General features: G+C 44.9%; 1 long non-coding RNA gene across 2 annotated transcripts in view; it reads left to right on the top strand.

Annotated features, from left to right (window-relative positions):
• LOC137541410 (uncharacterized) overlaps window positions 1-18,920 on the top strand; it is a 102,658-nt gene that overhangs the window by 72,820 nt on the left and 10,918 nt on the right. The window contains exons 4-5 of one of the 2 annotated variants that reach the window (XR_011025159.1): window positions 5,496-5,680; window positions 12,659-12,726. This is a non-coding gene — a long non-coding RNA (uncharacterized lncRNA). The remainder of the gene's footprint in view (window positions 1-5,495; window positions 5,681-12,658; window positions 12,727-18,920) is intronic. The other variant, XR_011025158.1, reaches the window with a different exon arrangement.

The raw sequence follows: 18,920 nt of genomic DNA, 5'->3' as shown, positions 1-18,920 counted from the left end.
TATAAATTTGCATACAAGATGGTTCATCAACTCGAAATGATTTGTATCCCATTGATCACCCCTAAATGAGGACACAGAGAGACGACCAGGAAGGCTCCATGGGCAGTGCTGCTCGGATACCACTTTTCACTATCTGGATCTAATTCGGATCCGGATACCCAGATATCTGATCCCGGTCGGATATCAGAGTTTAAAATTTTCCAATCTGCATCCGAATCAGATATCCGACCTCAGTATCCGGCTGGATTCGGATATCCGGATAGAAAACCGGAAGTGACCTGAAAATGGCAAAAACCCTTTCGGAGGTCTCTTTCTCTCTCTCTCCCTTTCTCTCTCTCTCTCTCGGCCTGGATGCGTTCGAAAGGCATTTTTACCATTGAAGGTGATCTTGGCTTCTGCTCAGATATCTGAACTAACTATCTGCCCGGATTTCAGATTTCAGATGGGAAATCCGAGTTTGCTCGGATAGTCTATTCGGATTTAAAAAAATATCCGAATTGCTATTCAAAGTTCGGATAGTGGAAAAAGTTTGGATTATCTGGGTAGTTCGGATATCCGAAATCTTGCTGAGCACCACTGTCCATGGGATCCAGAACCTTCCTTCTCCATAGCTGAGTTTTTAGCTATTATTTTCTATAACAAGAGGGATATGCAGGCTGTCTTATTTATGTCTTTTAAGCAATACCAGTTGCCTGGCAGCCCTGCTGATCCTCTGCCTCTAATACTTTTAGCCATAGACCCTGAACAAGCATGCAGCAGATCAGGAGTTCCTGACATTATTGTCAGATCTGACAAGATTAGCTGCTTGCTTGCAGCCAAATAGACCAGCAGGCCTGGCAGTCAAGTGGTATTGTTTAAATGAAATACGTATGGCAGCCTCCATATTCTTCTTTCTTTTGTTGCCTTTAAAGTTAAGAGTTTTGACTACATTGTTAAGTCCATTAAATAAAAAGCAAATGAAATAAAAAGCAAATGAAAATGCATTTTAATTCTAAGCTGCCTGTAATGTGAGGCCGATGAAGAAACACATGAGGGAGAGTAGGAAGATTACTTTAGCAAGTCACTGTAGCTTTAGTTTATAAATGTGTTTCTGAATGAAGGTACACATGACACATTTTTAGGGAACTTTATTACCCATCATCCCCTAACCCAGTGATCTGCAAACTTGGCTCTCCAGCTGTTAAGGAACTACAAGTCCCACAATGCATTGCAGGAGTATACAGCCACAGTCATCATTCATAAAGGCAAATGCATTGTGGGAATTTTAGTTCCTTAACAGCTGGAGAGCCAAGTTTGCAGATCACTGCCCTAACCCAACCACTTGGTTGAGGTGGAATGACACTTTAACCACTCCGAGTGTGTGGCGGCGGTGGCGGCCTTTAATGGAGTGGGTGATGAATTAGGACCTGAAGTGAGTGAATTAAGACTCTGAAGAGAGAATAAATCTCGCTTCAGAGCTCATAGTTAGCAGGGGCATGTGTGCACCTGCTAAACCGCTGCTAAACGGGGGTCCCTTCACCCCCAACCCCCCCCCCCCCTGCAACACTTGGTCGCAGGCTTGGTTGCTCATGGAGGCAGGGCTAACGGCTGCAGCCCTGCCTCCAGTCGCGTCTATCAGCGGTGCATCGCCGCCTCTCCCCCGCCCCTCTCAGTGAAGGAAGACTGAGAGGGGCGGGGGAGAGGCGGAGATACGCGCTGACAGACGCGCGTGGGGCAGGGCTGCGTCGGTTAGCCCTGCCCCAACCAGGAAGCTCTCCCCCGCCGCACCGAGGGGATTTGTGAGGTGAGGGGCCCCGTTTAGCGGCGCGATAGCGGCGGTTCAGCAGGGGCACACATGCCCCTGCTAACTATGAGGTCTGAAGCGAGATTTATTCTCGCTTCAGACTCTCTTTAAGTGGTTAAACATACATAGGTCTGTCTTACAGACTGAGTGCTGATATATCTCGATGCTCTCGCACCTCTGCTAATCCCACGGTACTCCAGTGGGGGCATTTCTTCCTGTTACCTGGGCGTGTCATCCTGTTTGTGGCATCCTGTTTGTGGCTGTTGCTGCTCCTACCTTAGCTTTGCAGTGAAGGGGCAGTAAGTGCAACAGCCATATGCCTCCCCCAATACATTGTCAGAAATTTAGTGAGATTTGCCATGAGATAGATCTTATGGTTTAGATAAGACTGAAGAAATATGAATCAAGAGATGTCTGCATTGGTCTGGAGAGGTGTGCTCAGTGGCGTTCCTACCATAGAGTGCAGGGGGCATGGCGCACCAGGTGACTGAAAGCTAGGGGGGTGTTGCCACGACCCCCCACAGCAGCAGAGTAGGAGGGGGAAGCAGCACTAGAAGGAGGGGCAGCAGCGGGGAGGGGGGGCCAGAACCCCCCCTCCCTCACCTGGGACCCCTCCTTCTGCCTCTCTCCCCGTCCATAGATTACCGGCAAGTTCAGGCTCGTTGGTGGGGAGGCATGCAGAGAATTACTCACCTCATTTCCGCGTTCCAAGCACTGGAGCGCAGCATCATGTCGTCACAGGTCTCCGTCTTCAATGCCGCCCACTGTGCTTCCTGATTAGCGGAAGCACAGCGGGCAGTATTGAAGGCGGAGATCTGTGACGACATGACGCTGCCAGCGCTTGGAACGCGGAAGTGAGGTGAGTAATTCTCCACACGCCTCCCACCGAGCCTACACTTGCCTGTAATCTATGGAGGGGGAGAGACGCAGAAGGATGGGTCCCAGGTGAGGGAGGGGAGGGGTTCTGGCCCCCCTCCCCGCCACTGCCCCCACTTCCCTTCCTTCTAGTGCTGCTTCCCCCTCCTGGGGCATCTAGACAGTGGGGGCAACTGTACTAGCTATACTGGGGGCATTTAAACTAAGTTTACTGGGGCAACTATACTAGCTATACTGGGGCAACTATACTAACTTCACTGGGGGCAACTATCTTCACTGGGGGCAACTAGCTTCACTGGGGCAACTATACTAGCTTCACTGGGGGCAGCTATACTGGGGGCTACTGTACTAGCTATACTAGTGGCAACTGTACTAGCTATACTGGGGGCAACTGTACTAGCTATACTGGGAGCAACTAAACTAAGTTTACTGGAGGCAACTATACTGGGGCAACTATACTGACTTCACTAGGGGCAACTATACTAGCTATACTGGGGGCAACTATACTACAGTAGCTATACTGGTGCAACTATACTAACTTCACTGGGGGCAACTAGCTTCACTGGGGGCAACTATACTAGCTTCACTGGGGGCAGCTATACTGGGGGCAACTGTACTAGCTATACTGGGGGCAACTGTACTAGCTATACTGGGGGCAACTGTACCAGCTATACTGGTGCAAATGTACTAGCTATACTGGGGGCAACTGTACTAGCTATACCGGGGGCAACTAAACAAAGTTTACTGGGGGCAACTAAACTAAGTTTACTGGGGGAAACTATACTAGCTACACTGGGGGCAACTATATTACCTACACTGAGGGCAACTATACTAGCTATATTGGGGGCAACTATACCAGCTATACTGGGACAGTGGCGGCGCCAGGGGAGTGCTTTGGGTGCTGAAGCACCCCCTAAAATTCTCCAAGCACCCCTAAAACACACCCCAGCGTGAACTGACTTTCGGTGTCTAATAGACGTCATGTCAGTTCACTGACAGCAGCAGCCCGCAGCTCCGACAGCGGCAGAGCAGGGCTACAGTAAAAGGGCGTCTGAAGCCCTGCTCTGGAGACTTTGAGTCTGCAGTGCAGGGCTTCTGGTGCCATTTTCACATAGCCCTGCTCTCAGTGCGGAAGTTTCAGTTGCTGGCTGGCTGCAGAGGATTGTGGGAGCTGTGGGCCGGACAGAGGCCGGGACAGGAGGTCTGCTGCTGCTTCAGGTGAGTAAATGTTTTTTTTTATTTATATTAGCAGGTGTATCGACTGTTCTGGCCAGGTCTGCTACACGATTGAAGTGTTTTCTGGTCAGGTCAGCCACATGATTGCATGTATTTTCTGGTCAAATCTTCCACATGATTGCATGTATTTTCTGGTCAGGTCTGCCACATGATTGCACATATTTTCTGGTCAGATCTTCCACATGATTGCATGTATTTTCTGGTCAAATCTTCCACATGATTGCATGTATTTTCTGGTCAAATCAGCCGACATGATTGCATGCATTTTCTGGCCAGGTCTGCTACATGATTGCATGTATAATAATAATAATAATAATAATAATAATAATAATGTATTTTCTGGTCAAATCTGCCGACATGATTGCATGTATTTTCTGGCCAGGTCTGCCACATGATTGCATGTATTTTCTGGTCAAATCTTCCACATGATTGCATGTATTTTCTGGGCAAATCTTCCACATGATTGCATGTATTTTCTGGTCAGGTCTGCCACATGATTGCACGTACTTTCTGGTCAAATCTTCCACATGATTGCATGTATTTTCTGGTCAAATCTGCCGACATGATTGCATGTATTTTCTGGCCAGGTCTGCTACATGATTGAAGTGTTTTCTGGCCAGGTCTGCCACATGATTGCATGCATTTTCTGGTCAAATCTTCCACATGATTGCATGTATTTTCTGGGCATATCTGCCGACATGATTGCATGTATTTTCTGGGCAAATCTGTCGACATGATTGCATGTATTTTCTGGGCAAATCTGACGACATGATTGCACATATTTTCTAGTCAAATCTGCCGACATGATTGAACGTGTTTTTGGTCAAATCTGCCACATGATTGAATGTGTTTTTTGGTCAAATCTGCCGGCATGATTGAACATGTTTTCTGGTCAAATCTGCCCACATGATTGAACGTAATTTCTGGGCAAATCTGCTCACATTACGTGTATTTTCTTGAGAAAACCGGCACAATTATGTGAATTTTCTGGGGAAAGGGTCACCAAAACTTGGGCCCACTGTCTTTGTGTTGCACCTTTAAAGGGAACCCGAGGTGAGAATAATATTGAGGCTGCCATATTTATCTCCTTTTAAGCAATACCAGTTGCCTGGCTGCCGTGCTGGTCCTCTGCCTCTAATTCTTTCAACCATAGACCCTGAACAAGCATGCAGCAGGTCAGGGGTTTCTGACAATATTGTCAGAACTGACAAGATTAGCTGCATACTTGTTTCTGGTGTAATTCAGTTCACTACTGCAGCCAAATAGATCAGCAGGGCTGCCTATTGTTTAAAAGGAAATAAATATGGCAGCCTCCATATCACTCTCATCCCGGGTTCACTTAAATTACAGTTAGCTCCGCCCTCATCCGGTCATGGTTTAGCCCATTTTTCACATTTTTGTGCTTTGCGCGTCGCAGGTTATAGCCGCACCCATTTTTTGTTAGCTACATATACTGAGTCCAACTTTAGGGGGGGGGTCTTTTAATACCCAGCACCGGGTGTCAAATGCCCTAGGTATGCCACTGGGTGTGCTAGATGTACTTGCACTTTAAGGCGTTGTACCATTGGATGAGAGAAGCCAGTGTGTTCTGTCTTTGCAGCTGATTCGACCAATGAATGCACTGCATGAACTGTGCTGGCTCCTGAAATCTTTCATCACCAATAAACAGCCCCAAGAGTATTGCAAGAACAACATGCTGGGAACAGGCCTATTACCCATCTCGTCTGAGCTCTGCTACCGACTTGGTGTCAGTCAGATTATCGTGTGTGGCACTGTGATGCAGAGGTGAGTGGTGGGTTTATGTCCTTACTGTGTTCCTTGCACCACCTCCCAGTCCCAATATGCACTTCTGCTGTTATTACAAGGGTCATCCAGAAAGTAGCCATTTGCTTTTATCTGCCACACAAGGTAGTCTTTCTGCATGATTTAGGTGCATCTGTCAGCTTAATCTCTGCTCTCTCTGCACTGCTTGTCACGTGACTGCAGAATACCAGTAACTGTTTTTTCAGCAGCATTGACATGAAACCCCCATCCTCAATCCCTCCAACCCATAGGTGAGGAGTGTGAGCCTACAACAAAGGGATTGAAAACCTAGTAAAAAAAGATATGATGAATGCTTAAAGTCAAGCCAGCACTAGAGATGGCTCGAACCTCTGATTTTCGGTTCGCAAACCTCGAACCTCTGCAAAAAGTTTGGTTCGCGCGAACTTTCGCGAACCGCATTAGACTTCAATGGGGAGGCAAACTTTGGCCAGAAAAATGATGGAAAAGATGTTTCATGGGGTGTAACATCTGAATTTTTGCATGAATGAGTGGGATACACGCCTAAAGTCCCAGGGAAAAACCTGGATTTGACGCACAGCAGCGTTTTAAGGGCAGTATAAAGTGCTTTATACATCAATCAGGGAGTGTAATTAGAGTACAGCTTCACACTGACAGACCAAACTCCCTGTGTAACGCACCGCACACAGCTGTTTGGGTAGTGACGGCCGTGCTGGACTGGTGCGCACCATGGCGAGAGTGCAGGCCATGGCGGTTTTCAAGCCCATATGGTTGCCGAGCTGAGGTAGCTCAATGACAGAACAACAGTCACTGTCCAGCTGATCAAATTTGGTTTGTCCACAATGAAGCAACAACCTTATTATCTTGGGTGTGCCCCCCCCCCCCCTCCGAAACACTCATATAGCTGGCGGTCATTGCTTCATTGTGGTACGCAAGCCCCTTCACTGCGGCAAGGTAACGATCACGAAGAGGAATTGACACGTGCATGTCATTTGTTTTGTTGTTGCAGCTGCAGTGCAGCCAGAAAAATTAGGCAGGCATGTACACGCACCAGAAAAATTATTATAGCGACCGCTGCTAGCAGCGGCCTTAAAAATTCAGGAATCCACCTGGTGTCCTGGACCCTGTTGGTGGTGGCTGAGAAGGCAGTCAAGCGGCCTGCAGGCAGAGATGCTGTGTGGGGAGCGACTTGGTCTTGAGGCAGGCAGTCACACGATGTGCAGGTAGAGATGCTGTGTTTGGGGACTGACTTAGTCTTCGGGCGGGCAGTAGCCCTCCGGGATCTATGCCTCATTCATTTTGATAAAGTTGAGGTACTGAACACTTTTTTGACTTAGGCGACTTCTCTTCTCAGTGACAATGCCTCCAGCTGTGCTGAAGGTCCTTTCTGACAGGACGCTTGAGGCAGGGCAAGACAGAAGTTGGATGGCAAATTGTGACAGCTCTGGCCACTGGACAAGCCTGCTTACCCAGTAGTCCAAGGGTTCATCGCTGCTCACAGTGTCTACATCCACACTTAAGGCCAGGCAGCCGGCTACCTGCCGGTCGAGGCATTGGTGGAGAGTGGATCATGTGCCTTCCAACGAAAGCGAACTACCGAAGTCCGCGCGAATAAGTTTGCGGTCGAACCATTCGGGCCATTTCTAGAGAGGAGATCGCAGCAATAGTAGAGTTGAACTGCCACTCAGCCGAGGAGGAGGATGATGACAGCAAAGAGGATGTAGCAGGAGGAGAGGAGGTGGCAGGAGGCCTGCCTGCAAGCCGTGGAGGTGTCACAAGTTGGTCCGCTGCACAGCCACGTACTCCCTGCTTGCCAGCGGTCACCAGGTTGACCCAATGGACTGTGTAAGTAATGTACCTGCCCTAACCGTGCTTGGCAGACTAGGCATCCATGGTCAGATGGACCCAGCACTGTGTGCCAGAGATGACACCAGTTGCCTTTCAACTTCATGGTACAGTTTGGATATCGCCTGTTTTGAGAAATAATTGCGGCCTGGTATCTTCCACTGTGGTGTCCCAATGAACACAAATTTTCTGAAGGCCTCAGAGTCCACCAGCTGGTATGGTAACAGCTGGCGAGCTAACAGTTCCGCCAAGCCAGCTGTCAGACGCCGGGCAAGGGGGTGACTGGCAGACATTGGCTTCTTCCGCTCAAAGATTTCTGTCACGGACAACTGACTGCTGCTTTGGGCAGAGGAGCAGGAACCGCTCAAGGTGAGAGGCGGAGTGGAGGAGGGTGGCAGTGATTGTGAAGGTGCAAGGTAGAAATCGGCTGAAGGTGATGCACCTGAAGGAGGAAGAGGAGAAGGAGGGTGACTTTGCTTTTGTGTGCTGCTTTTCCTCTGGGGCTCTTCCCATTGCAGTTTGTGCCTTTTCTCCATGTGCCCTCGTAAGGCAGTTGTCCCTACGCGGCATATACATGGCTCAATTTTTGGAGGCAGAGAGAACAGATGGCATTGCTCTGATCTAAGGCAGACACACAAAAACATTTCCAAACCGCTGAGCCCCCCTGGGGTGATGGCACTATGGTGGCATCAGCAGCTGACGTTGAAGAACATGTTGGCTGGCTGTCCATAGGTGGCGATACATGGCACCGGACACTGCCACCAGCTGTTTCTGACGACGAGCTCCCCCTGCTTCATTCAGGAACTCGTCTCCTCCTACTCCTCTCTGACTCCCCCTCTGAACTGTCCCCTTGGCCATCTTGTCTAATAGGATCCCACTTGGCATCCGTATCATCATAATCATTCTGCCCAGCTTTGCTTGCCTCAGACACCTCGTAAACTGCACCAACAGCAGGTACTTCATCCTCCTCCTCCTCACAAGTTACATCCATAGTGTCACCTAACTCAGTCATATGAGGTGGTGTAACTTGCTTAGCGCCTTCATCTTGTTGTAACAGTAGTGGCTGTGAATCAATGATTTCCCCACCAAATAACTCCTGCGAAGTGTCAAATGCAGCGGATGTGGTGCTTATAGTAGCGCTGGTGGCTGCGCAAGATGAGGTGTTCTGTGTTAAATAGTCAACCACGTCCTGACAATCTTGGGAATTGATGGGAGGTGCCTTCTTCTGAGCAGTGTACTTTGGTCCAGGGCCACACGAAATAACGTCAGCACCACCTCGACCAGACCTTCCGGGTTGCCTGCCTCTGGGTCTGCCTCTGCCTCTACCGGTTTTATCCATATCAGGGGGAGGAAGTGAAAGGTATGCACTGACTTGACTAATACAATGTGCAGTCACACAGGTGCAGTGAAAGGTATGCAGTGACTGGTATTACAATACAATGTGCAGCTGTCACACAGGTGCAGTTAACAGGTATGCATGGAGTGGTATATTACACAGTGTGCAGTCACACAGGTACTGTGAACAATTATGCAATGACTGGTATTACAAATCTGCAGCTGTCACACACAGGTACTGTGAACAGGTGCAGTGACACTGCGTGCGGTCACGTAGGTAGGTAAGTGCACTGAACAACATGTGGGTATGCAGTGATTGGTATTACATATGTGCACCTGTCACACACACACAGGTACCGTGAACAGGTGCAGTGACACTGCATGCGGTCACGTAGGTAGGTAGGTAGGTGCACTGAACAACAGGTGGGTATGCAGTGATTGGTATTACAAATTTGCACCTGTCACACACACACACACACACAGGTACCGTGACCAGGTGCAGTGACATTGCATGTGGTCACGTAGGTAGGTAGGTGCACTGAACAACAGGTGGGTGTGCAGTGATTGATATTACAAATTTGCAGCTGTCACACACACACAGGTACCATGAACAGGTACAGTGACACTGCCTGCGGTCACGTAGGTAGGTAGGTAGGTGCACTGAACAACAACAGGTGGGTATGTAGTGATTGCTATTACAAATGTGCACCTGTCACACACACACACACACGGGTACCGTGAACAGGTGCAGTGCCACTGCATGCCGTCACGTAGGTAGGTAGGTGCACTGAACAACAACAGGTGGGTATGCAGTGATTGGTATTACAAATGTGCAGCTGCCTGTCACACACACAGGTAGTCACTGAATGTGCTGGGCCTGGCAGTGGCACAGCTGGAATTACCAAAGCTGTATATGCAACACAAGTGTCTGTATTGTGTGTAGATAGTCTGTGCATGTACCCACACACTGTACACACAATACATAAGTGTACAGTGTATGTGTATACAGTGCATGGGTATACGTACAGTGTATGGGTACGTGCGCAGACCATCTACACACAATACGTAAGTGTAAATGTATGTGTGTACAGTGCATGGATGTATGTACAGTGTGTGGGTACATGCGCCGACCATCTACACACAATACGTAAGTGTACAGTGTATGGGTGTATGTACAGTGTGTGGGTAAGTGCGCAGACCATCTGTACACACATACAGTGTACACTTATGTATTGTGTGTAGATGATCGGCGCACATACCCACACACTGTACACACACCCATGCACTTACACACATACACTGTGCACTTACGTATTGTGTGTAGATGGTCTGCGCACTTACCCACAAACTGTACATACACCCATGTACTGTACACATATACACTGTACACTGACGTATTGTGTGTAGATGGTCTGCGACCTTACCCACACACCGTACATATACAGATGCACTGTACACACATACACTGTACACTTACGTATTGTGTGTAGATGGCATGTGCACTTACCCATACACTGTACTTATACCCATGCACTGTACACTTATGTATTGTGTGTAAATGGTCTGCGCACGTACCCACACACTGTACATATACCCATGCACTGTACACACATACACGATACACTTACGTATTGTGTGTAGATGGTCTGCGCACGTACCCACAAACTGTACATACACCCATGCACTGTACACACATACACTGTACAATTACGTATTGTGTGTAGATGGTCTACGCACTTACCCATACACTGTGCATATACCCATGCACTGTACACACATATACTGTACAATTATGTATTGTGTGTAGATGGTCTGTGCATGTACCAACACACTGTACATACACCCATACACTGTACACACATACAGTGTACACTTATGTATTGTGTGTAGTGTATGGGTGTGTGTACAGTGTGTTGGTACATGCACAGACCATCTACACACAATACATAAGTGTACAGTATATGTGCGTACAGTGTATGGGTTTATGTACAGTGTGTGAGTAGTACGTGCGCAGACCATCTACACACAATACGTAATTGTACAGTGTATGTGTGTACAGAGCATGGGTGTATGTACAGTGTGTGGGTATGTGCGCCGACCATCTACACACAATATAAGTGTACGCTGTATGTGTGTACAGATGGTCTGCGCACTTACCCACACACTGTACATACACCCATACACTGTACACTTACGTATTGTGTGTAGATGGTCGGCGCATGTACCCACACACTGTACATACATCCATGCACTGTACACACATACACTGTACATACACCCATGCACTGTACACACATACACTGTACACTTGCGTATTGTGTGTAGATGGTCTGCGCACGTACCCACACTGTACATACATCCATGCACTGTACACACATACACTGTACACTTACATATTGTGTGTAGATGGTCGGCGTACGTACCCACACACTGTACATACACTGTACACTTATGTATTGTGTGTAGATGGTCGGCACATGTACCCACACACTGTACATACATACATGCACTGTACACACATACACTGTACACTTATGTATTGTGTGTAGATGGTCTGCGCACTTACCCACACACTGTACATACACCCATGCACTGTACACACATACACTGCACAATTATGTATTGTGCGTAGATGATCTGCACACTTATCCATACACTGTACATACACCCATACACTGTACACACATACACTGTACACTTACGTATTGTGTGTAGATGGTCGGCGTACGTACCCACATACTGTACATACACCCATGCACTGTACACACACACTGTACACTTACGTATTGTGTGTAGATGGTCGGCGCACATACCCACACACTCTACACACATACACTGAACCTTTACGTATTGTGTGTAGATGGTCTGCGCACTTACCCACAAACTGTACATACACCCATGCACTGTACACACATACACTGTACACTTATGTATTGTGTGCAGATGGTCTGCGCACTTATCCATACACTGTACATATACCCATGCACTGTAAACTTCCATATTGTGTGTAGATTGTTAGCGCATGTACCCACACACTGTACATACATCCATGCACTGTACACACATACACTGTACAATTACGTATTGTGTGTAGAATGGTCGGCGCACGTACCCACACACTGTACACACATACACTGTACACTTACGTATTGTGTGTAGATGGTCTGCACACTTACCCACAAACTGTACATACACCCATGCACTGTTTACACATGCAATGTACACTTACGTATTGTGTGTAGATGGTCTGCGCACATACCCATACACTGTACATATACCCATGCACTGTACACACATACACTGTGCACTTACGTATTGTGTGTAGATGGTCTGCACACTTACCCATACACTGTACATATACCCATGCACCAATACGGAATCGCATGCGGAATTATTTCTGACATGTCCGATCAGCTCCCGATCGATGAAGTGATCGATTTTGTGCACCTATAATTGGAAAATCAATTGCTTTATCAATCGGGGTGACATGTACACACGGTGCAACTTCCCATCCGATCACCCGTCGCTCGGGCAGGAAATTGCATTGTGTGTGCCCAACATTAAACATAGTAAAATCGGCCGGTAACAAGCTCTGTTTTGGATGACTATCCTTTGTCAAACTCCATGGCCATGTGGTGTTTTTAATCAACAAAGAGTGAAAGTTAAAAAGTTAAACTGGCCAATCAAAATTGTCTGTGCATGCACAGCTTTAGTTCAAGCTTCTCTCTGTCTCCTGTGTGTTGGGCCTGGAAGCAGACCTCTATGCTCACAATGAAGTAAAGTTGTGTTTTGTCTTCTTAGCGTCCTCTTGTAGAAATCTCTGCAAAGAACTTAAAGGCCCGGAAAAGCCCACTGCAGTTTCCCCCGTGGTAAGTCATTGTGGCCATGCAAATCATATTCTAGGACTTGAATATCATATGTTTAGGTCTTTAGGAGGTATCTTGTATTCCAAGCTACTCATGGCCATCACAAACCAACATTTACGGATACTCTGCAAGCAGAAAGTACTTGATAGCGAGCTGAAAGTAAGGGTAAAAGCTTTTTATGTGGGAGTTCATATTTACCGGTATTGCAGTCTTTTTATATCTGAGACCATGTTATACTAATATAGGGATTATTCAGATAAAATTTTCATAGCAGCCAGCAATTGGCCAGATTATCTCAGACAAGCCCACTGCTCTACTCCTTACCCTCCCATTCCTGTGTGCACTGTTTGTTGTTCTGCCTCGCTGCTTTGTAGCAACAGTACATTACACATTGCTAGCCCATAGGCTAGTAACTTCTCTGCTAACAGCACTCCGCCTTCATACTATCACCTGAGGGATGGAATCCTAATCCCTGCAAGTGATAGTACTCCTGCACATCCCCCCATCCTTAAAGAGAATCTGTATTGTTAAAATCGCACAAAAGTAAACATACCAGTGCGTTAGGGGACATCTCCTATTACCCTCTGTCACAATTTTGCCGCTCCTCGCCGCATTAAAAGTGGTTAAAAACAGTTTTAAAAAGTTTGTTTATAAACAAACAAAATGGCCACCAAAACAGGAAGTAGATTGATGTACAGTATGTCCACACAGAAAATACATCCATACACAAGCAGGCTGTATACAGCCTTCCTTTTGAATCTCAAGAGATCATTTGTGTGTTTCTTTCCCCCTGCAGCTATCTTCCACTGAAGTGTCAGGCTGTTTCTTCCTGCAGAGTGCAGACAGCTCTGCCTGTATGTAATTCCTCTGTATGTGAAAGCCCAGCCAGCTCAGAGGAGGATTTATCCAGCTTGTAAAAGATAAGAGAGAAGAGAGAAGCTGCTCTAATCTAAATAATACACAGGCAGTGTGCAGAGAGGGGCCTGGATGGGGGAGATGCATCACAGAACCACAACACTGAAGAACTTGGCAGCCTTCCAGACACAGGCCTGACAAGTCTGACAAGAGAGAGATAAGTTGATTTATTACAGAGATGGTGATAGCAGAAAGTGCTGCAGTAAGCCAGAACAGATTAGAATAGCTTTTGGAACTTGTAGGATGATAAAAAACAGGATGCAATTTTTGTTACGGAGTCTCTTTAAGGAATGCAGAGTTGAGAAAATATTAAAGTTTTATACATACCTGGGGCTTCCTTTAACCCCATAAGCACGGATCGCTCCCACGCTGCCGTCCTTAGTCTTCTCCCTCTTCGGTACTGGCATAGCTCCCAACTGTTCCTCTTTCGGAGGGACAGTCCCTCTTTGGGAGCCCTTTCCCTCTGTCCCTCTTTCCTCCTCATTTGTCCCTCTTTCTATGTATATATATATATATATTTCTTTACTAAAAAATGTGTTTGATTGACTCTAAACTTTATTCCTATCCATTAAATTGAAATATTACTTAATTTGAAAATGTTAAAATAAAGGAAAATGAACAAGGATAGAAAAGACCAGTGTGGTTTGAATTATAAAACAACATATTTTTCTTTAATTATAAAACAACATATTCATCTTTATCATATGCGTGACTAGGGGTGTGACGGGGGCGTGATTAGGGGTGTGGCAGGGGTGTGGCTTAGGTGCCCCTCTTTCTCATCTCAAAAAGTGTGGAGGTATGGTACTGGGTCCCGTAACTTCAGCCAGTCGCGGCCAGTCTGTGTAAAAGAAGTGCGTCCTTTACGTATCTCTCACTTATTTTGAGTAGACTGCCTGCGATTGGCTGAAGTTATGAAATTGATTGCGATTGATGTGCATGGGGCAGAAGGAAGCCGCAGGTATGTATAAAACCTTTATATTTTCTCAGCTCTGGTACACTTTAAAGTGAACCTAAACCATTGCAAAGCAAAAGAGTTTCACTTACCTTGGGCTTCTTGGTGGGATCATATCCCACCAAGCTCTAGGCACTAGAGATCCATGTCCCATTTATCCTCTCTGTCCGGTCCCACATGCGTTCTAGTAGCCAGACTGCTCAATACCTCCCAATCTATTTCAACGCACAGACAATCCGATATCGTGGATTAAATCGATGCACTGAAACCGCTGGAATTGGGCAACAGACAGGCCAGGAGGGAGCGTGCGAGCGACACAAACACTTTGATACACAATATTGCTGGTACAAGGCTGCCACCACCTCTGTGGAAGGACAGAGGACCTGCACTGACTATTCTAAATCTGTGAATGAAATTGTTAAAATACTCTGGTCTGGCTGAAATAATACAATACTTCAGGTAGCAAAACGTTACTGAGGCTAGGATTCTTTCTGTGGTGTTCAAATAGGTATGTAGCCCAAAAAAATGACCTTAAGTCTTCTATTGTAAATAAAATATAAATAATAAATATATACAGAATATTATTAAAAGTAACATTTTTAGTGACGATAGCCACAGGTAATATAAAAGGGTAAAACAAAGAAAATGAATACTTAAAGTGGATCCGAGATGAAAAACAAACTATAACAAGTAACTTGTCTATATATCTTATCTAAAGTTTAGATATGTTACACAGCAAATCTAGCTGCAAACAGCTTTAATAGAAAATGATTATTTCTTCTTGTGATACAATGACAGCAGCCACGTTGTTTGTAAACACAGAGGTAGGCTTATCTGTATCTTGAGCACTCAGCCTGTGAAAAAAAACCTAATCCCCCCTCCTCCTCCCTCCTCCCCTCTGCCTCTGAAATCAATGGCTAGTAACACCTCCTCCTCCTCCTCCTGCCCAGATTGAGCTCCCATGAGCCCTTGCTACTGCCAAGGCTCTCTGAAAACCTGTGGGCGTGGTTAGAGTTAGAGTATTAAAGCAAAAACAAAAAAAGTATTTGGCTTGAGGAATGCCCTATAAAAAATAGGAAAGGAACACAATTATGCAATGAGTAAAAGTTCACCTTGGATCCACTTTAACGTTTTGTAAGAAATATGTCTTTTGTGTGGAAATCCAAGAAATTCAATGTTCCTTTGCTTTAGAATTCAGGAAACTAGCTGTGGGTTCTCTTGCTAGCTTCAATCCATACATGGTGTTAAATGGAGAAGCTTTATCAGATTTTAGTCCTTTACTTACATAGGCCCCAGCTCTTGAGAGCAGAACTCAGAGCCAGCCCTTGGGCTGGGGCGTCCCTTTCTTTTGGAGGGAACTTTGGATCCCAAATATTTGACATTTCTATAAATCAAGCCCTGTTCATTGCACATAAATAATAACAGCAAAGTCTGCAACTTCAAAGAATATGGATCACATTAACAGCAGACATGGATAGCGTGTGACATGTCTTTCCTGAGAAGTTTAATAACTGGGCTGCAGCTTACCACAGCTCCTTGAAAGCTGCATAAAAACGTCTAGTGGGACGGTAGAAATCAAATGATATATAGATCATGAGTATGATATTTCTTAAAATGGCAAAAATCATACAATACAGTTAATTTAAATCTGGCCATAGTGGCTCCTCTATGTCTGGTCTCTTGCTGGGTTGCAGCTGTGCTGGAGGCTCTCTCTGGCAGCAGCAAGCCAAATGGTACCTTTCAGGTCAGAGTTCACACCTCTGTGTGAGATCCCTGACTTAAAGTGAACCAGAAACAAAGCACCCTCATGTATTTTACCATATATATCAGTGGGAACATTCGAGAAAATACCTACCCTGCTCTCTGTTTCATTTTTCCTTGCTCAGCTTGCTTGTTATCAGTCCTGATCAAATCCCCGACTGAGCATTCAGTCTGGCTTTGCTCAGGAATCATTATAGCTGAGTCTGTCTACTCTGATGTCTCTTCAAGCCCAAGCCTGCTCCCTTCTGGCTGTGCTATAATAACTTAGCTATAATGATTCCTGAGCAAAGCCAGACTGAATGCTCAGTCAGGGATTTTATCAGTATACTGGTAGGTGATCAGAGGCGCCAGCAGAATAAAATTAATATAAAATTGTTAAGAATTGCCGGGAGGGAAAGTGGTGGACTTCCCCTCAATAATTAGACACCAAGGTCTGTCATCGAATCAAACAAATACATTTATTCAATAGTACCCCAAAATCTGCAACGCGTTTCGTGGGAGCAGACCCACTTCTTCAGGCAATAAAGCAGGGACAACAAACACTGTGAACAAAGGACAGAGGGTATTGCTATAAGATTGCCGCAAATAACAAACATACAAAAGAAAAAAAAAACACAAAACGATGATATAGCAATGATCATATATCAAAAAATCAGGATAATGGTAATGTAACAAAAGTAGGGACTAAATCCATAGGTGGCACATGAGCTAAGTGGAGTATCCAGACATATACATAGGGGTATCAACATATGTACAGACAATAGAAGTTGATGAAATTATAATAACAACAATAAGTATAAAAGATAGGGACAATAACTATATATACTAAGTTCATACATTTGCTAGATCAAAAGCCATAACAATGTAAAACAGGATGGTAATATATCAATAAAAGAACAAAAATCAAAGTTGGCAATTAAATTTGTACAGAAGATAAAAAGGATGAAAAAATAGGGATAATAATTATGTGTTAAATACTTAAGGCATTAAAAAAAAAAAAAAATTATATATATAAATATAAATATATAAAAAAAGTGTATATTGCTGAAGGAGTGTCCCAATATAGGGTGGAGACATGTGAAGGTCATGATTGACCCTATTTTTCCGTCCTTAAAACATGAAGGGACGGGGAGAAAAAAAAAAAAAGGGACTAGGTATGTGCTTAGTGTCAAAGAACCCGTGGTTTTGCTAGTAAGAGATGGCCATGGGGTATAAGGTTTTGCATTAGAGATACCACCATTAAAGACAAGGCTATCGGAGTAAAGGATACAGGAAAGTATGAACACATGGGGAAAGATAAAAATAATAATAAAATATTTTTATCTTTCCCCATGTGTTCATACTTTCCTGTATCCTTTACTCCTATAGCCTTGTCTTTAATGGTGGTATCTCTAATGCAAAACCTTATACCTCATGGCCATCTCTTACTAGCAAAACCACGGGTTCTTTGACACTAAGCACATACCTAGTCCTTTTTTTTTTTTTTCTCCCCGTCCCTTCATGTTTTAAGGACGGAAAAATAGGGTCAATCATGACCTTCACATGTCTCCACCCTATATTGGGACACTCCTTCAGCAATATACACTTTTTTTATATATATTTATATATATAATTTTTTTTTTTTTTTTTTTTTAATGCCTTAAGTATTTAACACATAATTATTATCCCTATTTTTTCATCCTTTTTATCTTCTGTACAAATTTAATTGCCAACTTTGATTTTTGTTCTTTTATTGATATATTACCATCCTGTTTGACATTGTTATGGCTTTTGATCTAGCAAATGTATGAACTTAGTATATATAGTTATTGTCCCTATCTTTTATACTTATTGTTGTTATTATAATTTCATCAACTTCTATTGTCTGTACATATGTTGATACCCCTATGTATATGTCTGGATACTCCACTTAGCTCATGTGCCACCTATGGATTTAGTCCCTACTTTTGTTACATTACCATTATCCTGATTTTTTGATATATGATAATTGCTATATCATCGTTTTGTGTTTTTTTTTTTCTTTTGTATGTTTGTTATTTGCGGCAATCTTATAGCAATACCCTCTGTCCTTTGTTCACAGTGTTTGTTGTCCCTGCTTTATTGCCTGAAGAAGTGGGTCTGCCCCCACGAAACGCGTTGCAGATTTTGGGGTACTATTGAATAAATGTATTCGTTTGATTCGATGACAGACCTTGGTGTCTAATTATTGAGGGGAAGTCCACCACTTTCCCTCCCGGCAATTCTTAACAATTTTATATTAATTTTATTCTGCTGGCGCCTCTGATCACCTACCAGTATACTTGAGTCCACCCCAGGTGGAGGGGTGACCCTACCCCATTTTTTCTGATCTACAGAGAGCGACTTCTTAATCCTGAGTGAGGACAGGTCTAATCTCCTCACCTGCCTATACAGTGGTTGCCTGAGCGGTAACCCATGTTTGTGAGTATAACCATCTCACCTATTCATTTCCCTTCGTATCTCTGACATACTACACCATATTGGGCTCTCGATTTCTCTCTTTTTTATAGGGATTTTATCAGGACTGATAACAAGCAGGCTGAGCAAGGAC

Source organism: Hyperolius riggenbachi, chromosome 12, assembly GCF_040937935.1.
Source record: "Hyperolius riggenbachi isolate aHypRig1 chromosome 12, aHypRig1.pri, whole genome shotgun sequence".
NCBI lineage: Eukaryota > Metazoa > Chordata > Amphibia > Anura > Hyperoliidae > Hyperolius > Hyperolius riggenbachi.
Note: the sequence above shows the minus strand (reverse complement) of the source record. Positions and strands in the feature narration are given on the sequence as shown.